Genomic DNA, 22,671 nt, shown 5'->3' with positions numbered 1-22,671 from the left:
TTTTCCTTTGCTGACTCAGGGCATTGCAGGAGCCTTTTTGGGCCCTGCAGTGTCTACAGACACAGCTGTAGTCTCCTTAAGCTTCCCTCTTTACCACAGCCACCTGCAGCTCTTTATAGGGAAGTGCCTGATGTCTTTAAGGTGGGCTCATTTTGTAATCAGGTTGGCTTAGCCCCAGGCTCTCCAGCCCTCTGGGGCAAGCTAATCACCCTGCTGAAGCAATTCTATGCTTTGGACTTTAGATACCCTTTTTATATTTTATTATTTACCTTAGAAATCACCCCTCTCACTATGCCCCATCTTGGCCATTGGAATCAGCTGGGACACTGTTCACTACAATCCCCATATTTGTACTCCAGGAGGATAGAGGTAGGATGCTGTCAGAGAGAAGGGCTTCTAGAAACTTTGTCCCCCTTTTGATCTGACAGAGTCTCAATTCGTTGATCTTCTAGGGAGGCTGCACGGTTTGTGTTCATATAGGACCTTCTTGGGCAGATGAGGTGACTGGCATGAGTTTTACTGAGTGAGAGCAGAGGAATTCTGTTCTAAACGGACAACAGGTTTTGTAGTTTCTACTATAGGATATCTCAAAGTGGTTACACAACCGGAGATCATTGGCCTGTGCATATTTTATAAATCAAATGAAATAGGATAACCTAAACATGTAACTGATATCTAAGAGGGCTAATAAACACTACATTACTATTTAATTAGACATTTGGTTTCAGTATCCTCTGTAAATGCTATCATCTCATTTTTTTTAAACTTATAACTTATATGGACCTTTTTGACCTATCAGAATGAAAACCAAAGAAGATAGGAAAATCATTTCATAGATTCTAGGGCTGGAAGGGACCTCGAGAGGTCATCGAGTCCAGTTCCCTGCCCTCATGGTAGGACCAAATACTGTCTAGACCATCCCTAAGATGGGGGAAAAACATTGGAAATCAACGTTTATCTCCCTGTAGACTTTGTGGTGGTTAATACACAGAACTAAACATGGTGAGCTCTGCATAAAAGGAAATGGAAACAAGACAATTGTAATAAACAAGATAAGACCATGGCTGATGGCAACAACTGACTGTGCATTAAAGATCTAAATAAGAAGTTTCTTGTTCATTTATCAATGAGCCAAGAACTATATTTGCATTTTATTTTTACTAAATTTGATTGAAATGGTGGTAATCCTATAGAGAAAAGAGAGCAAGTACAAAATAAACTAATCAAAACTAAAGCCAATTCAAAGATCAATTGTTTAAATTGAAAGACCAATGGCTGGGAAAAGAAATGAGAAAAATGCCAATAGAGTACATTTAGGCTTTTCAGTTACAATGATCCTGGTCATTCCTTCAATTTTCAGTTTAATTATCATATAAGAACATTATCTGCCAGAACAAAACAGGAGAGCTATTGGTGGGCCTTTGAACTGAATAAGATAACTTCTTTACTACTCAAATACCCAGTCTAATATTTTACCAGTTGTTCAAAAGTCCCTACCAACAGCTACACAGAGCAATAAGTATAAATAATAATACATAAGCAAGCAAGAAGGTTGTATATTACCTTAAAGGTACTGTTTTTCCCCAAGACCATTTAAAGACAGTTTCATTAATTTAATTTTGAAGAAAAATAATACAGACCAAATCACATCTAAATCAATGTTGTAAAATTCAACCTTTAAAAACATACTTACTAAAATTTACAATGGAGATGTGCCTCAGCACAGAAGTACCAGTATTTATCTGGATCTCTATATACATAAATACTATGGGCCAAAAATTAATAGCATGATTTGCTTCAAATTGCAGAGAAACACACATAAAGTTTTAAAATCTTTTGCTCTTGATAGTGACTACCCCACTTGAAAATACACTCAGTTTTTTGTAGATATAGAAGAACCACCACTGCAGGAGACTTGTTTTAAGTAATGGCCTACATTTATGAATGAAGTCATTAACATCTTCATTGAATGATAGCTTTCTACAGAATTTTATATGTGGCTGAGTGCAGTATTTTGGAATGCTACACTGTTATTTTAACAATGCTAGAAACACACACATGGTCTAATTACCATTTACACCAAAGTTCCTTGACACTGCTCTGGTAGTCGTAACGTGTTTGGCCCTTTAAGGCTCCCTAACACTGCCAGAATGGTATTAAGGAGCCTTAAAGTAAGTAAGACTCACGCCCCACAGGACATAACAGAAAACAACATTTGCAGCATGTACAAAGAGAGAAAGAAAACAACACGAGTGTCACTCAGAGTAATCCAAGATTTCAGTGTCTATTTGGGACCTGAAATATAGATTCAAATTGTGGCCGGCACTTGTCAGGGGTGTAGAGGATGCAAAAAGCCTTCCCTTCCACTGCATATTCTAAACAGCAGTCAGCCACAGTTACAATCCCTGCATACCCTTGAGGTTTTAACCCTCTTGTGAATGCTTATGGGTTAATGAAAAATGGGTTCTGTTTTACCCAATGAATGGTTGATTAGTTTCCATAGTGATTTACTTTGGTTGTTAAGACTGAGACAACAATTTACAACAAATAAATTATTCAGTAAATTCAACCTCTTTCCACTCATGGACTATTTAGGACTACAATCAGATCATCCTAATTCTTCAGCAAATTTATTCATTATTCACATGTGACAAATATCTTTTTGAATTTTTTATTCTATGGATTGATTGCAAATATCCATACTTCAAGCTGTGTTGCTTAGTTGTGGCCAGATACATCACAGCATTTTTTATATTCCCTGATTGGAAGAGTATTCAGGCATGTCTGAAATTTATATATATATATACACACACACACACACACACACACTGGTTTCAGTAAATACTTATGCTTACAACTTTGATATTAGAGTTCAAAACATTTGCAATAAAGCTGTATTGCTTGAATGTTCAGAGAAATTACACACAAAAGTATTGAACACATGGCCATAGTTTAATTTCTTTTAAAACTTAATACACACACAGAAAATGGTTGTGTATTTTCCCAGTTCTTCTAGTACTGAACATTTAGACTGGTGGTGTAGGGGCAGTAAATCTAAAATTCTGACCGGTGAAGTCAGGTTTTAGATGCCAATAGACTCAGCCGGATCAGTGAAGACTTCATCTAAAGGACTTCTTATACACACCCTCTCTCTCCCTGTTTAGGATAGTTTTCACACACCTCACGATACCCTATTACAAGCCATGTTCATACTCAAGTTACCTATTTCAGTGTTATCATCCTATCCTCTGTGACTATCTTCACCCAGAAGTTTAGTTACTCTTGCTAGAATTTAAGAGCTAGATTGAGATCATCCCTGCTGATGTATGTAATGGAAGGGCAAAAGTTGCAAGATGCATGTCCCCACCTCTTCTGTCCCTGTGGATGGGTCAGGCATAATCCTTACATGGAGTGAAGGCACTGTGCCCAACCATAGCCACCAGGAGTGCTGGCTGCCATAAAAGGGACAGAAGAGTGAGGGCAGAACTGGCATGACACTGAGGGGAAAACACTTTTTCAAAGAATGGTAGAGCTGCTACTCTAGCATGACCTGCCCCTGAGCCGTAAGGGCCTAAGAGAAATTCCATCTGAATCCTCCTGAGTGTACCCTGAGGATCCTGCTACAGAATGGCCCTTCCTCATCCCCTACAATGCAGTACATGTCTTAAAGCCATGATTTGTTCCCTATGGTTGTTAAAAGTGAACTCACAGTAATACCTTGTGAAAGGCAAAATTCAGAGCTCACCTTTGGCCATGTTCTCCCCACTGACACGTACAACATTTTTAATAAGTGCATTAGGTGTTTGTCACGTGTTTCTGAGCAGAAATTTGACCTTTTTGTTTTCAGGTACAATGGGAAATTCCAATAACCATCTCAATTCTTATTCAAATATATAAGCAAACAATTATAAAAGTCAACTATAGGATTCAGAAGCTGACTGGGACAGTATATTTGTTAGACTGTGTGTGGACTGATCAATGGATTTAACAAGTGAATGCGCAAAGAAGGGACTTTGAGTTTGTAAGCCTTGTTTCCTCTGCACTGGTCCTGGTCTGAGGGTATTTTTTGGATACTTTACCCAGACTGTAGCTTTAGCATTTAGCCTATTGTTGCATGGTGCGAGTTACAGTATTTATGCGCTTTTTTGGTCACAGGCCTCTTAAATGAGTTATTACGAAAGTAATGTAATACAAATACTTAGTAATTTTGTTGCATTTTAAATTTTGAAATTGCGTTACAAATTTAAACTAAATAAACCACAGAATAAATATACCATAAGGTGTGCAGGTAAGTATTATCTTCATTCTACAAATGAGGAAACAGCCACAGAAAGGTTATCTGACTTGCCCAATGCCACACGGCAGCTCTGTGTCAAAGTCAGGATTACAATCCAGGAGCTCCTTGCTCAGTCCACTAGATCATACTGCCTCTTTTGACTTCCTGCTTGGCTCATCTTTCAACCTCAGCACCTGACTGAGCTTCCTTAAAAGTCAATGGCAAAAGTCCCATGGATTTCTGGATGAGTCCTCACTAATAGCCTGTAGAATCAGATCAGCCTGTGCATCCTTCAAATCTCACTGAAAAGGGAAGTCTCACTGCTACAAGTAGATTCTCCCTCTTAGCGTCCAGAGAACCTTTAGCTATACAGAGTGAAAGAAGGTTAATTTACATTTTCCTTAACCGTTAAAATAATTTTGCTGCTCATTTGCAGCCCTGGCTATTTGAACATGCTTGTGATTACAGGTTGTTTTCTGTACCATTACTGTGTCCAGGAATTACTCCAATAGGCTTAATTTGTCATCTTGCTGACATGAGAACAGGTTCCATTTTTTTATTTTTTTTTTTTAATTCTGAAGTGAAAGTTCTATGGGCATTGCAATTGCTTTTAACCTAATTCTAAGCCCTGGTCTACACTATGAGGTTAGATCGATTTTATAAGCCATGCGTCTACACAACCAACCCTGTTCCATCAACCTAAAGGGCTCTTAAAATCGACTGCTGTACTCCTCCCCGATGAGGGGAGTAGCACTAAAATTGACCTTGCTGGGTCGAATTTGGGGTAGTGCAGACACAATTCGATGATATTGGCCTCCGGGAGCTCTCCCAGAGTGTTCCAATGTGACAGCTCTGGACAGCGCTTTCAACTCTGATGCACTAGCCAGGTACACAGGAAAAGCCCCAGGAAATTTTGAATTTCATTTCCTGTTTGATTAGCGTGGCGAGCTCAGCAGCACAGGTGACCATGTAGTCCCAGAATCGCAAAATCATGGACTGAAAGGGAGACACTGGATCTGATTGCTGTATGGGGAGAAGAATCTGTGCAGGCCGAACTCCGATCAAAAAGAAGAAATGCTAATATATATGCCAAAAATCGCACAGGGCATGGTGGAGAGAGGCTACAACAGGGACACACAGCAGTGCCACGTGAAAGTTAAGGAGCTCAAGCAAACCTACCAAAAGACAAAGGAGGCAACCGTTCGCTCTGTGTCAGAGCCCCATACATGCCGCTTTTATGATCAGCTGCATGGCATTCTAGGGGGGACTCTATCACTATCCCACCATTGTCCGTGGACACCTGCAAACGGGGAGTCTCACGCAACAGGGAGGAGGATTTTGTGGAGGAGGAGGAGGAGAATGTGCAGCAGGCAAGTGGAGAATCCATTCTCCCTGGCAGCCAGGACCTTTTAATCACTCCGGAGCCAGTACCCTCCCAACGCAGGTTTCCGGACCCTGAAGCCAGAGAAGGCACCTCTGGTGATTGCACATTTGTAACTACACTACAGGGTTTAAAAGCAAATATGTTTAATGTTTGATTTGCCCTGTAGACTTGGGATGCATTCGCGGCCAATACAGCTACTGGAAAAGTCTGTTAATGTGTCTGGGCATGGAACGGGAATCCTCCAGGGATATCTCCATAAAGTTCTCCTGGAGGTACTCTGAAAGCCTTTGTAGAAGGTTTCTGGGGCAGGCTGCCTTATTTTGTCCTCCATGGTAGGACACTTTACCACCCCAAGCAAGTAGCAAGTAGTCTAGAATCATTTCAGCACAAAGCATGGCAACGAATGGTCCTGGGTTTTGGTGGCATTCAAGCAACATTCAGTCTATATCTTTCTGTGTTAGCCTCAGGAGAGTGATATCGTTCATGGTCACCCGGTTGAAATAGGGGAATTTTTGTAAGGGAACAGTAAAAGGTCGCCGTTCATGCTTGGTGAAAGGGGATCATCCCTGAGAATAGCCATGTGGTGGGGTTGGGGGAGGGGTATGCTGCACATCCACCTGAAAACTGCAGCCCGTCCTTTTAAATGGCAAACCCAACCAGCATTGCTTGCTATGGGAAAGGAATGTGCTGCAGTTTGAAACTGTTCCCACATGTTATGAAGGTGGAAGAAGCCAACCCCGTGTACCCTTTGGCTTACCATGGCTGCCTGGAAACCGAATTCTGTTGCCCAGCCGCGTGTGATGTGTCACCATACCAGCAGGTGCTCAATATAAAAGGCAAAATTGCTGTGAATTGCTTGATTCACTGTGAAAGAGTCTCTCTTTTGTTTTCAGAAATGTATCTTCTTAAATTCGACTCTCCCTTTTTATCCCCCCACAGGTGCAAATGTTTCTACGCTCCCCCTATCATCTCGGTTCTAGAGGTAATCGCAGATTAGAAGGCAAGAAAAAAAATGCACTCATGATGACATGCTTTCCAAGCTCATGCAGTCCTCCGGCACTGATAGGGCACAGCTGAATGCATGGAGGCATACAGTGACAGAGGCCAGGAAAGCATACAGTGCGTGTGATGAGAAGAGGCAGGAGGCAATGCTGAGGCTAATGCGGACACGCTCAGGCGTCTGGTGGAGCTGCAGGAAAGGCAACAAGCGCACAGACCACCGCTGCATACACTGTGTAACTGCCTGACCTCCTCCCAAAGTTCCATATCCTCCTCACTCAGACGTCCAAGAACACGGCAGGGGAGGCTCCTGGCACCCAGCTACTCCACTCCAGAGGATAACCCAAGGAACAAAAGGCTGTCATTCAAACAGTTTTGATTTGTAGTGTGGCTACAATAAGCAATGTGGCCTTGTCCTTCCCTCCTCCTCTCCTCTCCCACCCCACCAGGGCTACCTTGTCAGTTATATCACTTTTTTTTTAAATAATAAAGAAATAATGCATGGTTTCAAAACAATAGTGACTTTATTTCCTTTGCCAGCTGTGATCGAGGGGGGAGGGTGGTTGGCTTACAGGGAATTAAAATCAACAAAGGGGACAGGTTTGCATCAAGAAGAAACACACACAATGGTCACACCGTAGCCTGGCCAGTCATGAAATTGGTTTTCAAAGCCTCTCTGATGCGTAGTGTGCCTAGCTGTGCTCTTCTAATCACCCTGGTGTCTGGCTGCTCAAAATCGGCCGCCAGGAGTTTTGCCTCAACCTCCCACCCCGCCGTAAATTTCTCTCCCTTACTCTCACAGATATTATGGAGCACAGCAAGCAGCAATAACAATGGGAATATTGGTTGTGCTGAGGTCTAACCTAGTCAGCAAACAGCACCAGCAAGCTTTTAAGTGTCCAAAGGCACATTCTACCACCGTTTTGCACTTGCTCAGCCTATAGTTGAACTGCTCCTTAGTACTGTCCAGGCTGCCTGTGTATGGCTTCATGAGCCATGGGAGCAATGGATAGGCTGGGTTTCCAAGGATAACTATTGGCATTTCAACATCCGCAAAAGTAATTTTCTGGTCTGGGAAGTAAGTCCTTTCTTGCAGCTGTTCAAACAGCCTGGAGTTCCTAAAGAGGCGAGCATCATGCACCTTTCCCAGCCATCCCACGTTGATGTCGGTGAAACATCCCTTTTGCTCCACCAGTGCTTGCAGCACCATTGACAAGTACCCCTTGCCGTTTACATACTGGTTGGCAAGGTGGTCCAAGATAGGGATATGGGTTCCGTCTATCGCCCCACCACAGTTAGGGAACCCCATTGCAGCAAAGTCATCCACTATGACCTGCACAATTCCCACAGTCATTACCCTTGTTAGCAGAAGGATAGTGATTGCTGTGGCTACTTGGATCACAGCAGCCCCCACAGTATATTTGCCCATTCCAAATTGATTCCTGACTGACTGGTAGCAGTCAGGCGCTGCAAGCTTCGACAGGGCTATTGCCACTCGCTTCTCAACTGTCAGGGCAGCTCTCATCTTGGTATTCCTGCACTTCAGGGTGGGGGAAAGCAACTCACAGAGTTCCAGGAAAGTGGCCTTATGCATGTAAAAGTTTCGCAGCCTCTGGGAATCATCCCATACCTGCAACACTATGCGGTCCCACCAGTCTGTGCTTGTTTGCTGGTCCCAGAATTGGCGTTCCACTGTATCAACCTGCTCCACTGCTGCCATAATGTTCCAATTGCCACATCCCCTGCTTTCAGGAACATCTGTGTCCAGGTCTTCCTCACAATCGTCCTCATGCTGGCGGCTCCTAGCCAGCTTCTGCACATACTGCAGGATGATGCGCAAGGTGTTTACTATGCTCACAACAGCTCCATGCTTGCCATGCTATGGCGGCTGCATGGGTAACCCAGGAAAAAAGGCACAAAATGATTTTCTGCCATTGCTTTCACAGAGGGAGAGAGGGGAGACTGAAGACATGTACCCAAAACCACCCGCGACAATGTTTTTGCCCCATCAGGCATTGGGAGCTTAACCCAGAATTCCAATGGGCAGCGAAGACTGTGGGGACTGTGGGATGGCTACCCACCGTGCACAGCTCCGTGATTCGATGCTAGTCATGGTATCGAGGATGCACTCTGCTGACTTAATGCGCTTAGTGGGGACATACACAGTCAACTGTATAAAATCACTTTCTAAAGATCGACTTCTATAAAATCGACCTAATTTCGTAGTGTAGACATACCCTAAGGCAAACATATATTTCCCCCAATAATGTAATGGCCAATTTGTGCATTTATTGTTCACCAGTTAGTATACTTTGTGTTGTTAATACTGCATTCATCAGAATTACACAATCTCACGTGACACTTATCCAGATTGGCTTCTGTCTCTTCTGCATATTTATATATGCCCCTCTTTAAGAGCTGAGCAACTGGGTTTTTGAATTTGCTGAAAACACAATTGGCACAGTGTTAAGTAAATCTCAGGGGATTCAAAGATACAGTTCAGTTATGCTAGTCCCTAAAACTGAATGCAAATCCTTACTGTTGCCATACTTATGGAATTGCATTTTTAAAAAATAAATAAATATAGTTTTTATATTATATTTAAAAGAAACAAGTCTTCCTTAAAGGCAATTTATTGGATGTGAGCTAGATTGTGTGACATAATCCCATTCACACCCATCCAGAATGTATTGATGATGAGGTCAGAAGTCAGGATGTTGTTATTTATTTTTTTATATGTACTTAGAATTGATTTCCTTGGCAGTAAATTTATTTTCAGCAGTGAGATCAAGGCAAATTGCTATTTAAATTGAAATAAGCAATGCTTTGATAGTGGAAGCAACTGTATACAAAGAGAATAAGCATTACATTTGTATGCATTTAGGCCTTGATTCAGCAAGGTACTTAAACATCTGCCTAACATTAAATACAAATAATTACAGTGAAGTCAATAGGACTAAACTTCCGTGTAAATATCCCTTGCTGAATTGGAGCTTTCATCTGCAATTCCATGGGATTTTTTTCTTAACACACTTTGGAGCATCCAACTTTAACAAATTGTTTTTAAAAAATTACAGAAGCTGGAATCTTTCATTATGTTTCTCTAATCAATTTGCTGTGAGTTCTGGAAGTTTTTTCTCTTACAATGTAGGTCTAACAGAATCTGTGTTTGTTCATAGTTAAACATATCATTCCAATGTGCAATCAGTAACATAGTGAAAATGAATATCTTGCTCTAAATGGCATTAAGAAACCCTGGGCCCACCTGCAAGAGGTACAGTATATTTGTCATTCTATCTAGCCACAAGAACTCTAAACTAGATGTATCAGTTGTAATTCAAGGTGACCTCCCTCACTGCACTATGATATTCCCAGATGGTTTAAAGCTTAGCTGCTCAGCTCCTCTTTCAATGTCAGAAGTATTGTATATGAATATTACACCAATTTTCAAATTTCCAGTTACTCCCAATGGGAAAGTATAGACATTAAGATTCTTGTCATCCAGAATATTGGATTTTCTATCTATTAGACATTGAAATAAATATCAGCAAATTGGTTTTACCTCAGGTATGTATTGTTGGTCATAGAGGTCATCTTTTTTTCATGCCTACCTTCTTGGTACCAGAATAATTTCTTAGAAAACATTGTTATACATAATACCTACAGTGGCTGAAAGGTAAAGTTACATGTGACACATTTCTAATATCACCTTTGAGAATTCAGCATTTATTTTGTATTTTAGATTATCTAGCTACAGACAGATTTGTATGTGCAAGTGAACATTTTCAGCGCAGCATGTGCTACCGAAGATTTTCCATAAGCCTAAAGAACACGGGATTCACCTTGATACAAGTTAACAACATCAAAATAAATGTAAAATTGTTTGGTTGGCCATATTTTTAAACCCTGAATTTTCATATGAAATTGATTTTGATCCCAATACTGTCACTGTTACTCATGCTAAGTGGTCTCTTAATCTGCAAATTGAGAGCTTGTAGTGCCAATTTCTACTTCATGGATTGCAACATAAGGGTGGCAGAATTGGCCTTGTATTAATTAGAATTATTGACAAAGAGCCTCAGGATCACAGGTGGCTTTTCCCTTCTCCCCACCTGGGTTCTTTTTCTGATGCCTCCACCAAAGTTGACTCCTCACTATGCCAAAACACAAGGAGTGCTGTACCTTGGGAATAGGAATAATTCTATTGGCAGACAAGGACTATAAATCCCATTACTGAAGAAACCATAAAGCAACACAAGACAAACCCCAGCAAAAGAAGGACACCCCACAACAAAGAATATAAATAATGTGGTGCCAGGTCAGATCTCTGATACTGCAGACACTCTTCTCTGCATGGACGGAACTGCATTTCCCATGTATGAGCTCCCACAGCTGTTCAAAGACTCCCTTTGTGGGAAGGGGAGTTAATCAGAGACACCCTGATACGTTGTGCTTCTCTCAGCTCCAACCTCAAAGCTCAACATGAAAAATAGTCTCTCAGTCAGACTGTCCCTTCTCACTGAGGGGCTGAGCAGACCTGGCCCACCAAACTACATGTCCATATCACCCCCATGCAGAAGCCAGCCTATTGGCCTCAGCAGGTGTTTCCAGTGTTGTCTGTCCTCAGCCCCAACTCCAAGCATTCTGGGAAATGTGTCAGAGGATTCTAGTAACCTTTACATTTGCAGTCCCTTGGGTAGGATTCCCTAGAGGCTCAGTCTGGCTTCAAGACTAAGCTTGATAAGTTTATGGAGGGGATGATACGATGGGATAGCCTAATGTTGTCAATTAATTGATCTTTGACTATTAGCGGTAAATATGCCCAATGGCTTGTGATGGGATGTTAGATGGGGTGGGATCTGAGTTACTACAGAGAATTCTTTTCTGGGTGTCTGGCTGGTGAGTCTTGCCCACATGCTCAGTGTTTAGCTGATCACCATATTTGGGGTCAGGAAGGAATTTTCCTCTAGGGCAGATTGGCGGAAGCTCTGGGGGGTTTTCGCCTTCCTCTGCAGCTTGGAGCACAGGTCACTTGCTGGAGGATTCTCTATACCTTGAAGTCTTTAAACCATGATTTGAGGACTTCAATAGCTCAGACATAGGTTAGGGGTTTGTTACAGGAGTGGGTGGGTGAGATTCTGTGGCCTGCGTTGTGCAGGAGGTCAGACTAGATGATCATAATGGTCCCTTCTGACCTTAAAGTTTATGAGTCTATGAGTCTGGCACTCCAGGAACTGGCAAATGTCAAGTGGCAGCTATGTGCCTTTTTAAAAAATTGTTATTTGAATCAGGTAAAAAAATCAAAAAGACAAAAGTAGCAGTTAAAGTATTTCTTTGGTTTTCATCTCAAGAGGTGCTGCTGAGCAAATCCTAAAAGAATTAGCAGAGGACAACGTTTCAGCTGATTTTCAAGAGGCAAGAAAAGTAAAATTAATTTGTAATTAAACTTAAAGGGCTTGACTTGAAAATAGTGGCTGCTCTTTCTTCTGTCTTTGACCCAGTTACATTATGAACATGATACAAATAAAGCTTCAAATAATGAATACATGAACCACATGGAAGGATAGTAAAGTGTCTCTAATCAAGAGGATGAGCAGCTGCAACTTCAGTATGCAACAACCCCAGCAAGAAGTGGGAAAGTTGGACTTAGCCTGGAAATGCAGTACATAGATATAGAAGAAACCATTTATTAATTGTACATCCCCAGAAGGGAGCAGAAGACCCTATCCTACAACCTCTTTTGAAGTGTAGCTTCCCAAGAGGAAACTGGCTGAATATCTTCTAAAGCTGAGCCTGCAAATTTAAATTCATAACTCTGCTGTACACTAAAAACCATGGACTTAACACAGGAACTGGTTTTATGGCTCATTACAACAATTTGTAACACATCCTATTGCCTGCCTGCTCACCCTTAGTTGCCCACTTCATTTTAAGTGGTCTCCTACAACATATGTGATCCTCTTATGCTTGACAATATGTTCCCACCTTGTATTAGCTTAGACACCCTGGTTTCCTTCTCCAGACCTGAGGTAAAGCTCAAAAGCTTGTCTCTTCCATGTATAGAAGCTGGTCCAATAAAATATATTACCTCACCTACTTTATCCCTCTCATCTCCTGGGACCACCATGGCTACAACAATACTGCAAACGAAATTTTTCTCCCCAGTTATAGAAAGAAAGAATCGCATGTGCTTAAGTCACACACTCCCTGAGAAGAAAATTCTTTAGCTGTGCCCTCCCGTAGCCAGCAGTGCTAACTAAAGGTTAAAGAAGATGATGTGGTGCATACATTCCACAAACTCAGAGAAATAGCAGCTTTCATCGAACAGAAGCAAGCCATGGTCTGCAGGCATTAAGAAACTTGACACTCAGCAAATACAAATTGTATTAACTCAAAAGTGAATGGCCCATTTATTCCCTTTTTTAGATTAAAAAAAGTTATGTCATGCAAGCTCTTACTTCATTAATGTGGAGATATTAGCTTTCTTTTTTCTCAATTACATGTACTATTCTGCCCAACTTCTGAGATCTCCTTTTACACATCAGCAATACCTGTACCTAATCACATTTCTTACTACTATTACACTGGCTATATTTTGCAGTGATGCATCTTCCCTGTCCCACTCAGCTCTGGATTTTAATACAGATGGGCTGATCTATTCTCAGTGACAAGTTCTGATTGCTGTTTTCATTCCATCTCTCTGGGTTAGATGGGTATGGTTACACTTGTCCTAATGAATACCAGCCTGAATCTGATACTATTGGTTTACCCCATGAATTTCTTGTATAACAAGCAGAGATTATTGAACCAGACTAACAATGTAGTACAAAATATGACCTATTTTAACTCTCTTGGGGGGGGAGGGGTGTTGTTTAGCCTTTTCTCTGGCAGCTTGTTGTTTTCTGTTTCTTAAAAGGAAAGATTTATAAAAGGATAGCTTATACAAATCAAGACTATTTAGATGCATCAGGGATAGGAATGAAGGAGTAAGAGCAAATGCATTAATTCTATATTACGACATTACCACATTAAATTTTAGGTTCTGGTTCTATTGGTTTATTACATTTTGTAATTTTTTTGCATAGGGAAGTAGGATTTAGGCCTTTATGGATATGTCTATTTAGTATATGGCAGTGAGCCTCCCAGCCCAGGTCAACTGATTTGGATTAATAGCTGTGTAGACAGAGCTGTGAAGTTGTGGTTTCGGGTCTGAAACCCACCCCTCGCCCCCATTAGGCTTCTGAGTGCAGGCTCTAAACACACACTTGTCAGGGATGGTCTAGATAATAGTCCTGCCTCAGTGCAAGGGACTGGACTCGACGCCCTATCAAGGTTCCCTCATGTCCTACATTTCTATGATTCACTCTCTCTTTCTGGAGATTGTGAAAAAGGGAGCTTTGAAGTTTGTTTTATGAAGAATAGAGGTGGTAGCTGGACTTTGTGTGAGAGGGAACAAAAAAAAAAAAAAAAAAAAGAGTCTGGTATGGAACTGGTATGGAATCTTTCCTACAATTTACTTAGAATTCAAATGTCATTCTTCATGTCCTTATCAAATCATGTTAAGTGTTTATATGATGCCTTCATGTTTTGGATACTTAACTGACACTACGTCTGTCAACCAAAAAAATTCACATTAAAAATATAAAGACAGCAATAAAACTGAAGAGGAGAGAGTTCTGACATATTGACTGGCACAAGGTGCTAAGTAGACTTTTGTGAGGTCTGTCTGGCAACTGCTAGCTCTTTTCATTCATAAAAGGGGCCATTGTGATCATCTAGTCTGAGTACCTGTATGACATCACCAATAAAACCTCCCCAAAACAATTCCCGTAGAACTAGAGCATATCTTTCCAGAAAACATCCAATCTCAATGTAAAATTTGCTGGTGATGTAGCATCCACCACGGTTTTTGGTAAATTACCTTCACTATAAAAAATTTACAATGTATTTCCAGTCTGAATCTATCTTGCTTCAAATTCCAGCCATTGGAACTTGCTATACCTTTGTCTGCTAGATTTAGGAGCTCATTGTCAAATATTTTTATCCCAAGGAGTAATATAGACTGTGATCAAATCACCCCTTAACACTGTCTTGGTGAGCTAAATAGATTGAGCTCCTTGAGTCTATCATTATAAGGCATGTGTTCTAATTCTTTAATCATTCTTGTGGCTCTTCTCTGAACCCTCTCCAATTTATCAACATCCTTCTTGAATTTTGGACACCAGAACTGGACACCGTTTTCTAGTGGCATTCACATGAGTGCCAATACAGAGGTAAAATAACCTCTTTATTCCTACTTATGATTCCCCTATTTATGCATCCAATGATTGCATTAGTCCTTTTGGCCACAGTGTCACACTGGGTGCTCAGGTTCAGCTGATTATCCACCATGACTCCCATATCTTTTTCAGAGTCACTGCTTCCCAGAAGAGAGTCCATAATCCTGTAAGTATTGCCTACATTTTTTGTTCCTAGATAGATACATTTGCATTTAGCCATATTAAAATCCATAACGTTTGCTTGTGCCCAGCTTATTAAGAAATTCAGATTGCTCTGTGTCAGTGGCCTGTCCTTTTCATTATTTACGACTCCCCCAATTTATGTCTTGAGCAAGTGGTATTCTGAATACCAGGGAAAGCATCCAGTCTTCTTCATATTTTTCACAGAATCACAGAAGTGTAGGACTGGAAGGGACTAGTCCAGTCCTTTGCACTCAAGGCAGGACTACATAATAGCTACACCATTCCAGACAGGTGTTTGTCTAACCTGTTCTTAGAAACTTCTGACGGAGATTCCATAGACTCCCTAAGAAATTTGTTCCAGTGCTTAACTACCCTGACAGGAAGTTTTTCCTAATGTCCAACCTAAACCTCACTTACTGCAATTTAAGCCCTTTGCTTCTTGTCCTATCCTCAGAGGTTGACAAGAACAATTCTTCTCCCTCCTCCTTATAACAACCTTTTATGTACTTGAAAACTTATCATTCCCCTCCCCCCATTAGTCTTCTCTTAATATAAGAACATAAGAACGGCCATTCTGGGTCAGACCAAAGGTCCATCTAGCCCAATATCCTGTCTTCCGACAGTGGCCAATGCCAGGTGCCTCAGAGGGAATGAGCAGAACAGTAATCATCAAGTGATCCATCCCCTGTCGCCCATTCCCAGTTTCTGGCAAACAAAGGCTAGGGACACCATCCCTGGCCATCCTGGCTCATAGCCATTGATGGATCTATCCTCCATGAATTTATCTAGTTCTTTTTCTAACCCTGTTACAGTCTTGGCCTTCACAACATCCTCTGGCAAGGAGTTCCACAGGTTGACTCTGTGTTGTGTGGAAAAAACATTCCTTTTGTTTGTTCTAAACCTGCTGCCTATTAATTTCATTTGGTGTCCCCTAGTTCTTGTGTTATGAGGAGGAGTAAATAACACTCCCTTATTTACTTTCTTCATACCAGTCATGATTTTATAGATTTCTATCATATCCCCTCTTAGTCGTCTCTTTTCCAAGCTGAAAATTACCAGTCTTATTAATCTCTCCTCATATGGCAGCTGTTCAATACACCTAATCATTTTTGTTGCCATTTTCTGAACATTTTCCAGGTTCAATATATCTCTTTTGAGATGGGGCAACCACATCTGCATGCAGTATTCAAGATGTGGGCATACCATGGATTTATATAGAGTCAATATGATATTTTCTGTCTTATTATCTATCCCTTTCTTAATAATTCCCAACATTCTGTTAGCTTTTTTGACTGCACATTGAGTGGATGTTTTCAGAGAACTATCCCCAATGACTCCAAGATCTCTTTCTAAGATTTCTTTCAGACTCAACAAACACATTTTTTCAATCTTTCATCATAAGTCATGTTTTCTAGGCATTTAATCATTTTTGTTGCCCTCCTCTGAACTTTGTCCAAATTGTCCACATCTGTCCTGAAAGTGGCGCCCAGAATTGGACACAATACTCCAGTTGATGCCTTATCAGCTCAGAGGAGAGTGGAAGAATTTCTTCTTGTGTCTTGCCTATAACACTCCTGCTAATGCTGTTCACTTTTTTTTTTTGCAACAGTGTTACACTGACTCATATTAGCTTGTGATCCACTATAATCCCCATATCCCTTTCCTCAGTACTCCTTCCTAGGCAGTCATTTTCTATTTTGTCCGTGTGCAACTGATTGTTCCTTCCTAAGTGGAGTACTTTGCATTTGTCCTTATTGAATTTCATCCTGTTTACTTCAAACCAATTCTCCAGTTTGTTCAGATCATTTTGAATTTTAATCCTATCCTCCAAAGAACTTGCAACCCCTCCCAGCTTGATATTGACCACAAACTTTATAAGTGCACTTTCTATGTCATTATCTAAATCATTTATGAAGATATTGAAAAGAACTGGACCCAGGATGAATCTTGTGGGACTCCACTTGATATGTCCTTCCAGCTTGACTGTGAACCACTGATAACTACTCTCTGGGAATGGTTTTCCAACCAGTTATGTACCCTACTTAGAGTAGCTCCATCTAGGTTATATTTCACTAGTTTTGCTATGTCCCTTCCTCTCACCATTCAGTTTGGGCTCCTTAGGCAGAGGTTTCATGTCACAAAGCAGGGAATAAATATGGCTCTCGCAAAACTACATCGAGACTATTGTGCTTAGTTTGGAGAATCCTATTTTATGTTCACCACAAACTTATGAAGATAGCATTAACACACACAGATTGACCTGATGGAGTTGTGTCGGTAGCAGTATAGGCATAATATTTGCTCTCTTTTTGGGGGGGAAGACAGCAAAGTACGTGGTGGACAAAAGTCTGAACTAAGAAGAGATGGTCTAAACAGAAAAAAAATGAATATTTGTGTCTCTTTCTATCAAAATTTCATTTTTGTGGAAATTTTCAGACATACTGCTAGACTGCATTGATACAGAGATATTTTTAGGGATTTCCATTGATCTACAAGCTTTAGGTGTTTAAGTGCTAAGACAAAGAGTGCACAGATATATAACCATTCCTTCAACAAAGTGGCATCTATGTGGCCCTGTTTAATACCTCTACATACTTACATCAATGTACAGATTCTTGCTTAGCATATCCTTGTTTTAATTTATACCTCAGCAGATCCTGGGCTAATATATTTCTCATTTCAATTTCTCAAATAGTTGTAAGGTAAAGGAGAGCCAGAACTGAATTCCAGGACTGGCTTGACTAATGCGACTTTCCTTCTTCAACAGAAGACATATAACTGATCAATTGAGCATGTAATTACTATGTTTGTGTATACAATAACAGTGACTGTGTGTGCACATTCTAAAAATCTGGACTTAAAAACTAATGCTGAATGCTATCCCACTTTGCCTTAGTCTAATTCACATTCCTTACCAAGTGCAAGAGAAATATAGCAGATTTGAGGAGGGGGGTGGGAAATCAGGCCAACCAATTACAATATCTGAGAGGGCAGTTTTTCAAGAAGATTAATCTTTATTATAGAAGACTACTTGAAAAATGCTGTGACAACTGACATAAAAGGTGGCATTCTGTTAGTTTATATTCTTGCCTTGGGCTCTGAAAAGAACTAATTTTCAAAAACACTATGAAAAGTGATATCTTCCATTTGCAGTTCTGTGGCATTTGCCCGATTAAGATCCTTGTTCAAGCACAAGATCCCCTATCAAATGAATTTTTCAGGAATTGGTTATGGGCCCAATGCATGCTTCAGCTACAGTTATTTTGTAACCTACTGTATCTTATTTCTAAGGTATTAAGGACTTAGGCAAGTATCCAGGCAAGTTAACATTAAGGTTGCCTTCAAATGCTTGAGGTTTTTGAGCAATAACCACCTGAATGAGAAGTTCTGTTCAGTTCCCTTTCAATTAAAAATACACATAGTGTTCTGCACTGCTAGTTACCAGGTTCCAGATTCTTGCTTTCCTGGCTCAACATAGGCAATCTCTCGGCCGATTAAGCAAACAGGTGTTCAAATTAAACATTTAGGGCAAACATTAGGAACCCTTTCTATCTTTATTGTAGTGTGAATGATCGACAGATTACTTCTGTTTAAATCCAGTATGTGTATTTAGAGTTCTTTTGCATCAAAAACTCAGACATATAACAATGTACAGACAGCAGAAGGTGAAGTATCTGTCTCACCTAAGAGTATTGCTTAGCAAGGAGTTTATCTGATAAAAGATGCCCCAAACCAAACATATACATGTATTAGGGTCAAGCAACAGAAAACATGTTTGGGAAAGAAAATATCACAATAAGAGATTTTGCTGCCTGACAAAGCTGACTTGTGTCCACAGAATAAAAATTGTCTAACTCCTGTGCACACAGCTCAGATTTGCCAGCTAGGACAGCAGGAAACTACCCTCAGCCTGCTGTTTTACTGAGTGGTTATCTCACTCACCCAAAGTGCCCAACTCAGCTGGACTATTATGTGTATTTCAACTCTAATCTGCTGCTTAACTGTCTGACCACCCAACTCCATCCTCAGATTTGTTGTGAAAGTGTGTATGCAGCCACAGACACCCGAAAAATAAATTCATTGTACTGCACTTCATAAGCAGAAATGATATTGACATTTTAAACACAAAAGTTTCCCAGTGCTGTACTGTATGGGCCAGATTCTGATCACATACCCATTTTATAATCAGTATTGAGTAGGAGTGAGAGTACAATCAGGCCCTATATGTGTAATATACCATTAAATGATATGGTTGCTCGGGGTTATTCAACTTGCTCTGGAAAAACATTTGTCCTCAAACACTTTTATAGCAGTTATACCCCAACCCCCAGCACTCTTACATAAATAGCACACAATAGTGGCTTCAAAATAATCTTTGTATATTCTGGGTTTGGTTTTGATTTCACAACAGTATATTTCAGGAATATCACCAAAGTCATAAGAGTTTATATATAATGCAAAACTGGTACCAGTGGGATCAGATTCAAGCCATGCGTCCCTTAATTCTTCTTTATACCTAGTATGTTAAGAAAAACTTTAAGGTTGCGAAATCGAGCACAATAAATTAAGAAAATGTTTGTTATTTTTAACATCAGGTATGTGCTGTGTTTTCCCCCCCCCCTTCCATTTCATAGGCTTAAAAAAAAAAATAGAAAGGCTGTCCTGTGGCATCAGATTGACACCCATAAGGATAATCAGCAAAGTTGCAACTTTCAAATCCACTGCACAACCTCTGGCCCTTGACAACAGTTGTAGGTTATCATATTTTTTGTGGACCAACACTAGAGGGGGATGAGTCAGACATTTTCCCAGTGGATTTCACAGATATTTGCTGACAGCAGAAGAATGGTGACATTCAAGAATCCTGGCTCTGGAGGATAATGTGCTTCTAGTGCCCATCATCAAAAGCAAGTGCCCACCAGACCAGGACACACCAATGCAAAGCTGCACCGGACCCTGCCAGAACAACAAATGCAAAATCTGAAGACATATCTCCACTGTTACAATGATACTCATTTCCCACAACACACTTTTCAAGATTCAAGGGTCCTATACATGCCTAACAACATGTGATGTACCTAAATCAATGCACTAAATGCCTCAATAGCAACTATGTAGGTGAAATCAGACAATCACAACTCACACAGGAAAATGATAAAAAGCAAAAACACCACATCACCTGTGGGTGAATACTTTTTCAAAGAGCAATCACTCTATATCTGAGCTATCAGTCCTCATCCTCATATGAAACCTGCACAAAACTTTCAGATGAGATTGGGAGCTTTAAATTCATAATGTTACTAGACACTACAAATCATGGACTGAATAAAGACACTGGATTTATGGCTAATTACAACAATCTATAACCCACTAAACCCCCCCCCCCCCCCCCGCCTCAAACCCTGCTGCTTTCCCACTTCCTTTCCTCCCTATGACTGAGGGGGTATTAACAGGCTACTTCACCTTGAGTGATCCCTTGAAATGTGTTAGCTACCGATGCTAAACAATCTGTTCCACCTTGTATTTAGCTGTGACATGCTGAATAAGTTTCCCAGACCTGAAGAAGAGCTCCGTGTAAGCTCACAAGCTTGTGTCTTTCACCAACAGAAGTTGGCCAAATAAAAGATGTTACTTCACCCACCTTGTCTCTCTTGTAGTCATCTGGGAAGAAGTAGATTTTGAGGTCTGATTTGAAGGAGGAAGGGGTACCGGTCTTATGGATCATTTCAGACACCATCCCACACCTAGTGAGGCACATTGAAGAAGGTGAAATATGGCTTTGGGAGAAGCTGGCAAGGCTAGTATCACTGTCAGAGTGAAGAAAGGAAAGCAGATATGGAACATGATAAGAGCTGATATGTTTGCAGGGGCAGAGGTGTGAAGATGAGGATAAAATAGCTTAATACTGATGTGGTGGAGAAAAGGGAACAGGCAGAGAGATTCAAAGAAAGGAGATGCTGTAGTCAGAGACAGGCTGAGTTGCAGAACTGGAGGGAAAAAACAGGTCAGGAATTAAATTAAACTTTGAAATACATTTTCTAGGTTGCATACTAATTACTTTAATAGTGCTTTAAACTTAAATAGCTCCTTCAATTCATGGATCTCAAAGTTATTTACAAATACTAATGAAATAAGTCTCACAAACACCCCATAGGTAGCTACATGCTTTAGTATGAATTTTTTGTTTGTTTTTGTTTTAACCCTCACATTGAATCGCCTGTGTCAACATTTTAATCAGGCAATGAGGTTGTCTGTGTTTTGCAATAACCAGTGTCATTATTTAGCATTGGATTCTTCTGCTATTACTTCAAAATCCAAGTTGCTAAGGCTATAAACTATAAAACAATTTGAAAACAGAGAATTAAAGATGTTCAACATATGAAATATTAATAACTCTGTTTTCCATCAACAAGAACAGGCACTGTGGTAGCAACAAGCCATCCACTATTCCCATGAAGGACATATTTCCCATTAATGCTATATAATTGCACTAAAAGAAAACTATCCTCCAAAAACCACTTCTTTTTGCCTGGAAAATGAACACCTATCCTTAAAATATATGTGTACTTGCGCATGCATGTACTAGACTTGACATTAATGACTGTATTGTAAATATAAGTACATCTTCCCTTCCTATAAGTAATTATGTTTTTAACCTTCCTGTTATTAACACATTTCTGAAACCTCTCACTGTGGCCTCCTTATTAATAGGTATTTGCTGTTTCAAACACCCATAGCAATAAAAATAAAATGCATTTAACTCTCCATGGGCCCATTATGTTTAAGGTATTAGTTCATTTTTAATTAGTTTGTCTAATTGTTTAATTTAAAACTTGAGATCCTTAAGTGAGAAAGGAAAGAAAGACTTTGATCGATCAGTTAATTTCATTTACCCTAAAGACTTATTGTTAATTGTTAAAAAGTATGAGGATAAACAAAGTCACTGAAATGTGACCAGTTGTGGCTTCCCAGTAGATGAGCAGGTCGGATATGGACCAAATACCTTCACTCAGTGCACAGTCTAAGTAAAAGATCTATGTGTTTGGGGAGCTCTATAGGGGCTAGGAGACAGAAAAATCTTCCATTCCTGAGCTGAAGAGTAATGTTGTCAAATCTGTAACACCATTTCTGATTTTCAAGGGTAATACATACATTTTGGGTTGCAAGATGGTGGTCTTTTTGATGGTAGGTTCAGGAAGGGAGATAACAAATCTTCCTAGCAAACCTATATTTGGACTACCTTTATTCCACAATATGTTCAGTCTTACATTTTCTATCACATGGGAATAGTTGAGAATTTTCTTTAAATTGGAATTCCAAAGATCGCTATCCCTTTCCCAATGACTGTTCTTCAGCACAGATGGGGAAATAAATCATTTGAAAGTGAGTTCTGTAAATAGTCAAAAATTACCAAAAATTAACATATTTTAGAACCCGAGATACCACACTATTTCCTGTACTTAGAATAGAAAATAAATGGCCGTATATAATATACTACAGCGTGGTAATTATTGGTAAAATTTATTTTTGAATGGTAACTACTGTATATA

This window comes from Trachemys scripta, chromosome 5 (assembly GCF_013100865.1).
Source record: "Trachemys scripta elegans isolate TJP31775 chromosome 5, CAS_Tse_1.0, whole genome shotgun sequence".
NCBI classification, from domain to species: domain Eukaryota; kingdom Metazoa; phylum Chordata; order Testudines; family Emydidae; genus Trachemys; species Trachemys scripta.
Note: the sequence above shows the minus strand (reverse complement) of the source record.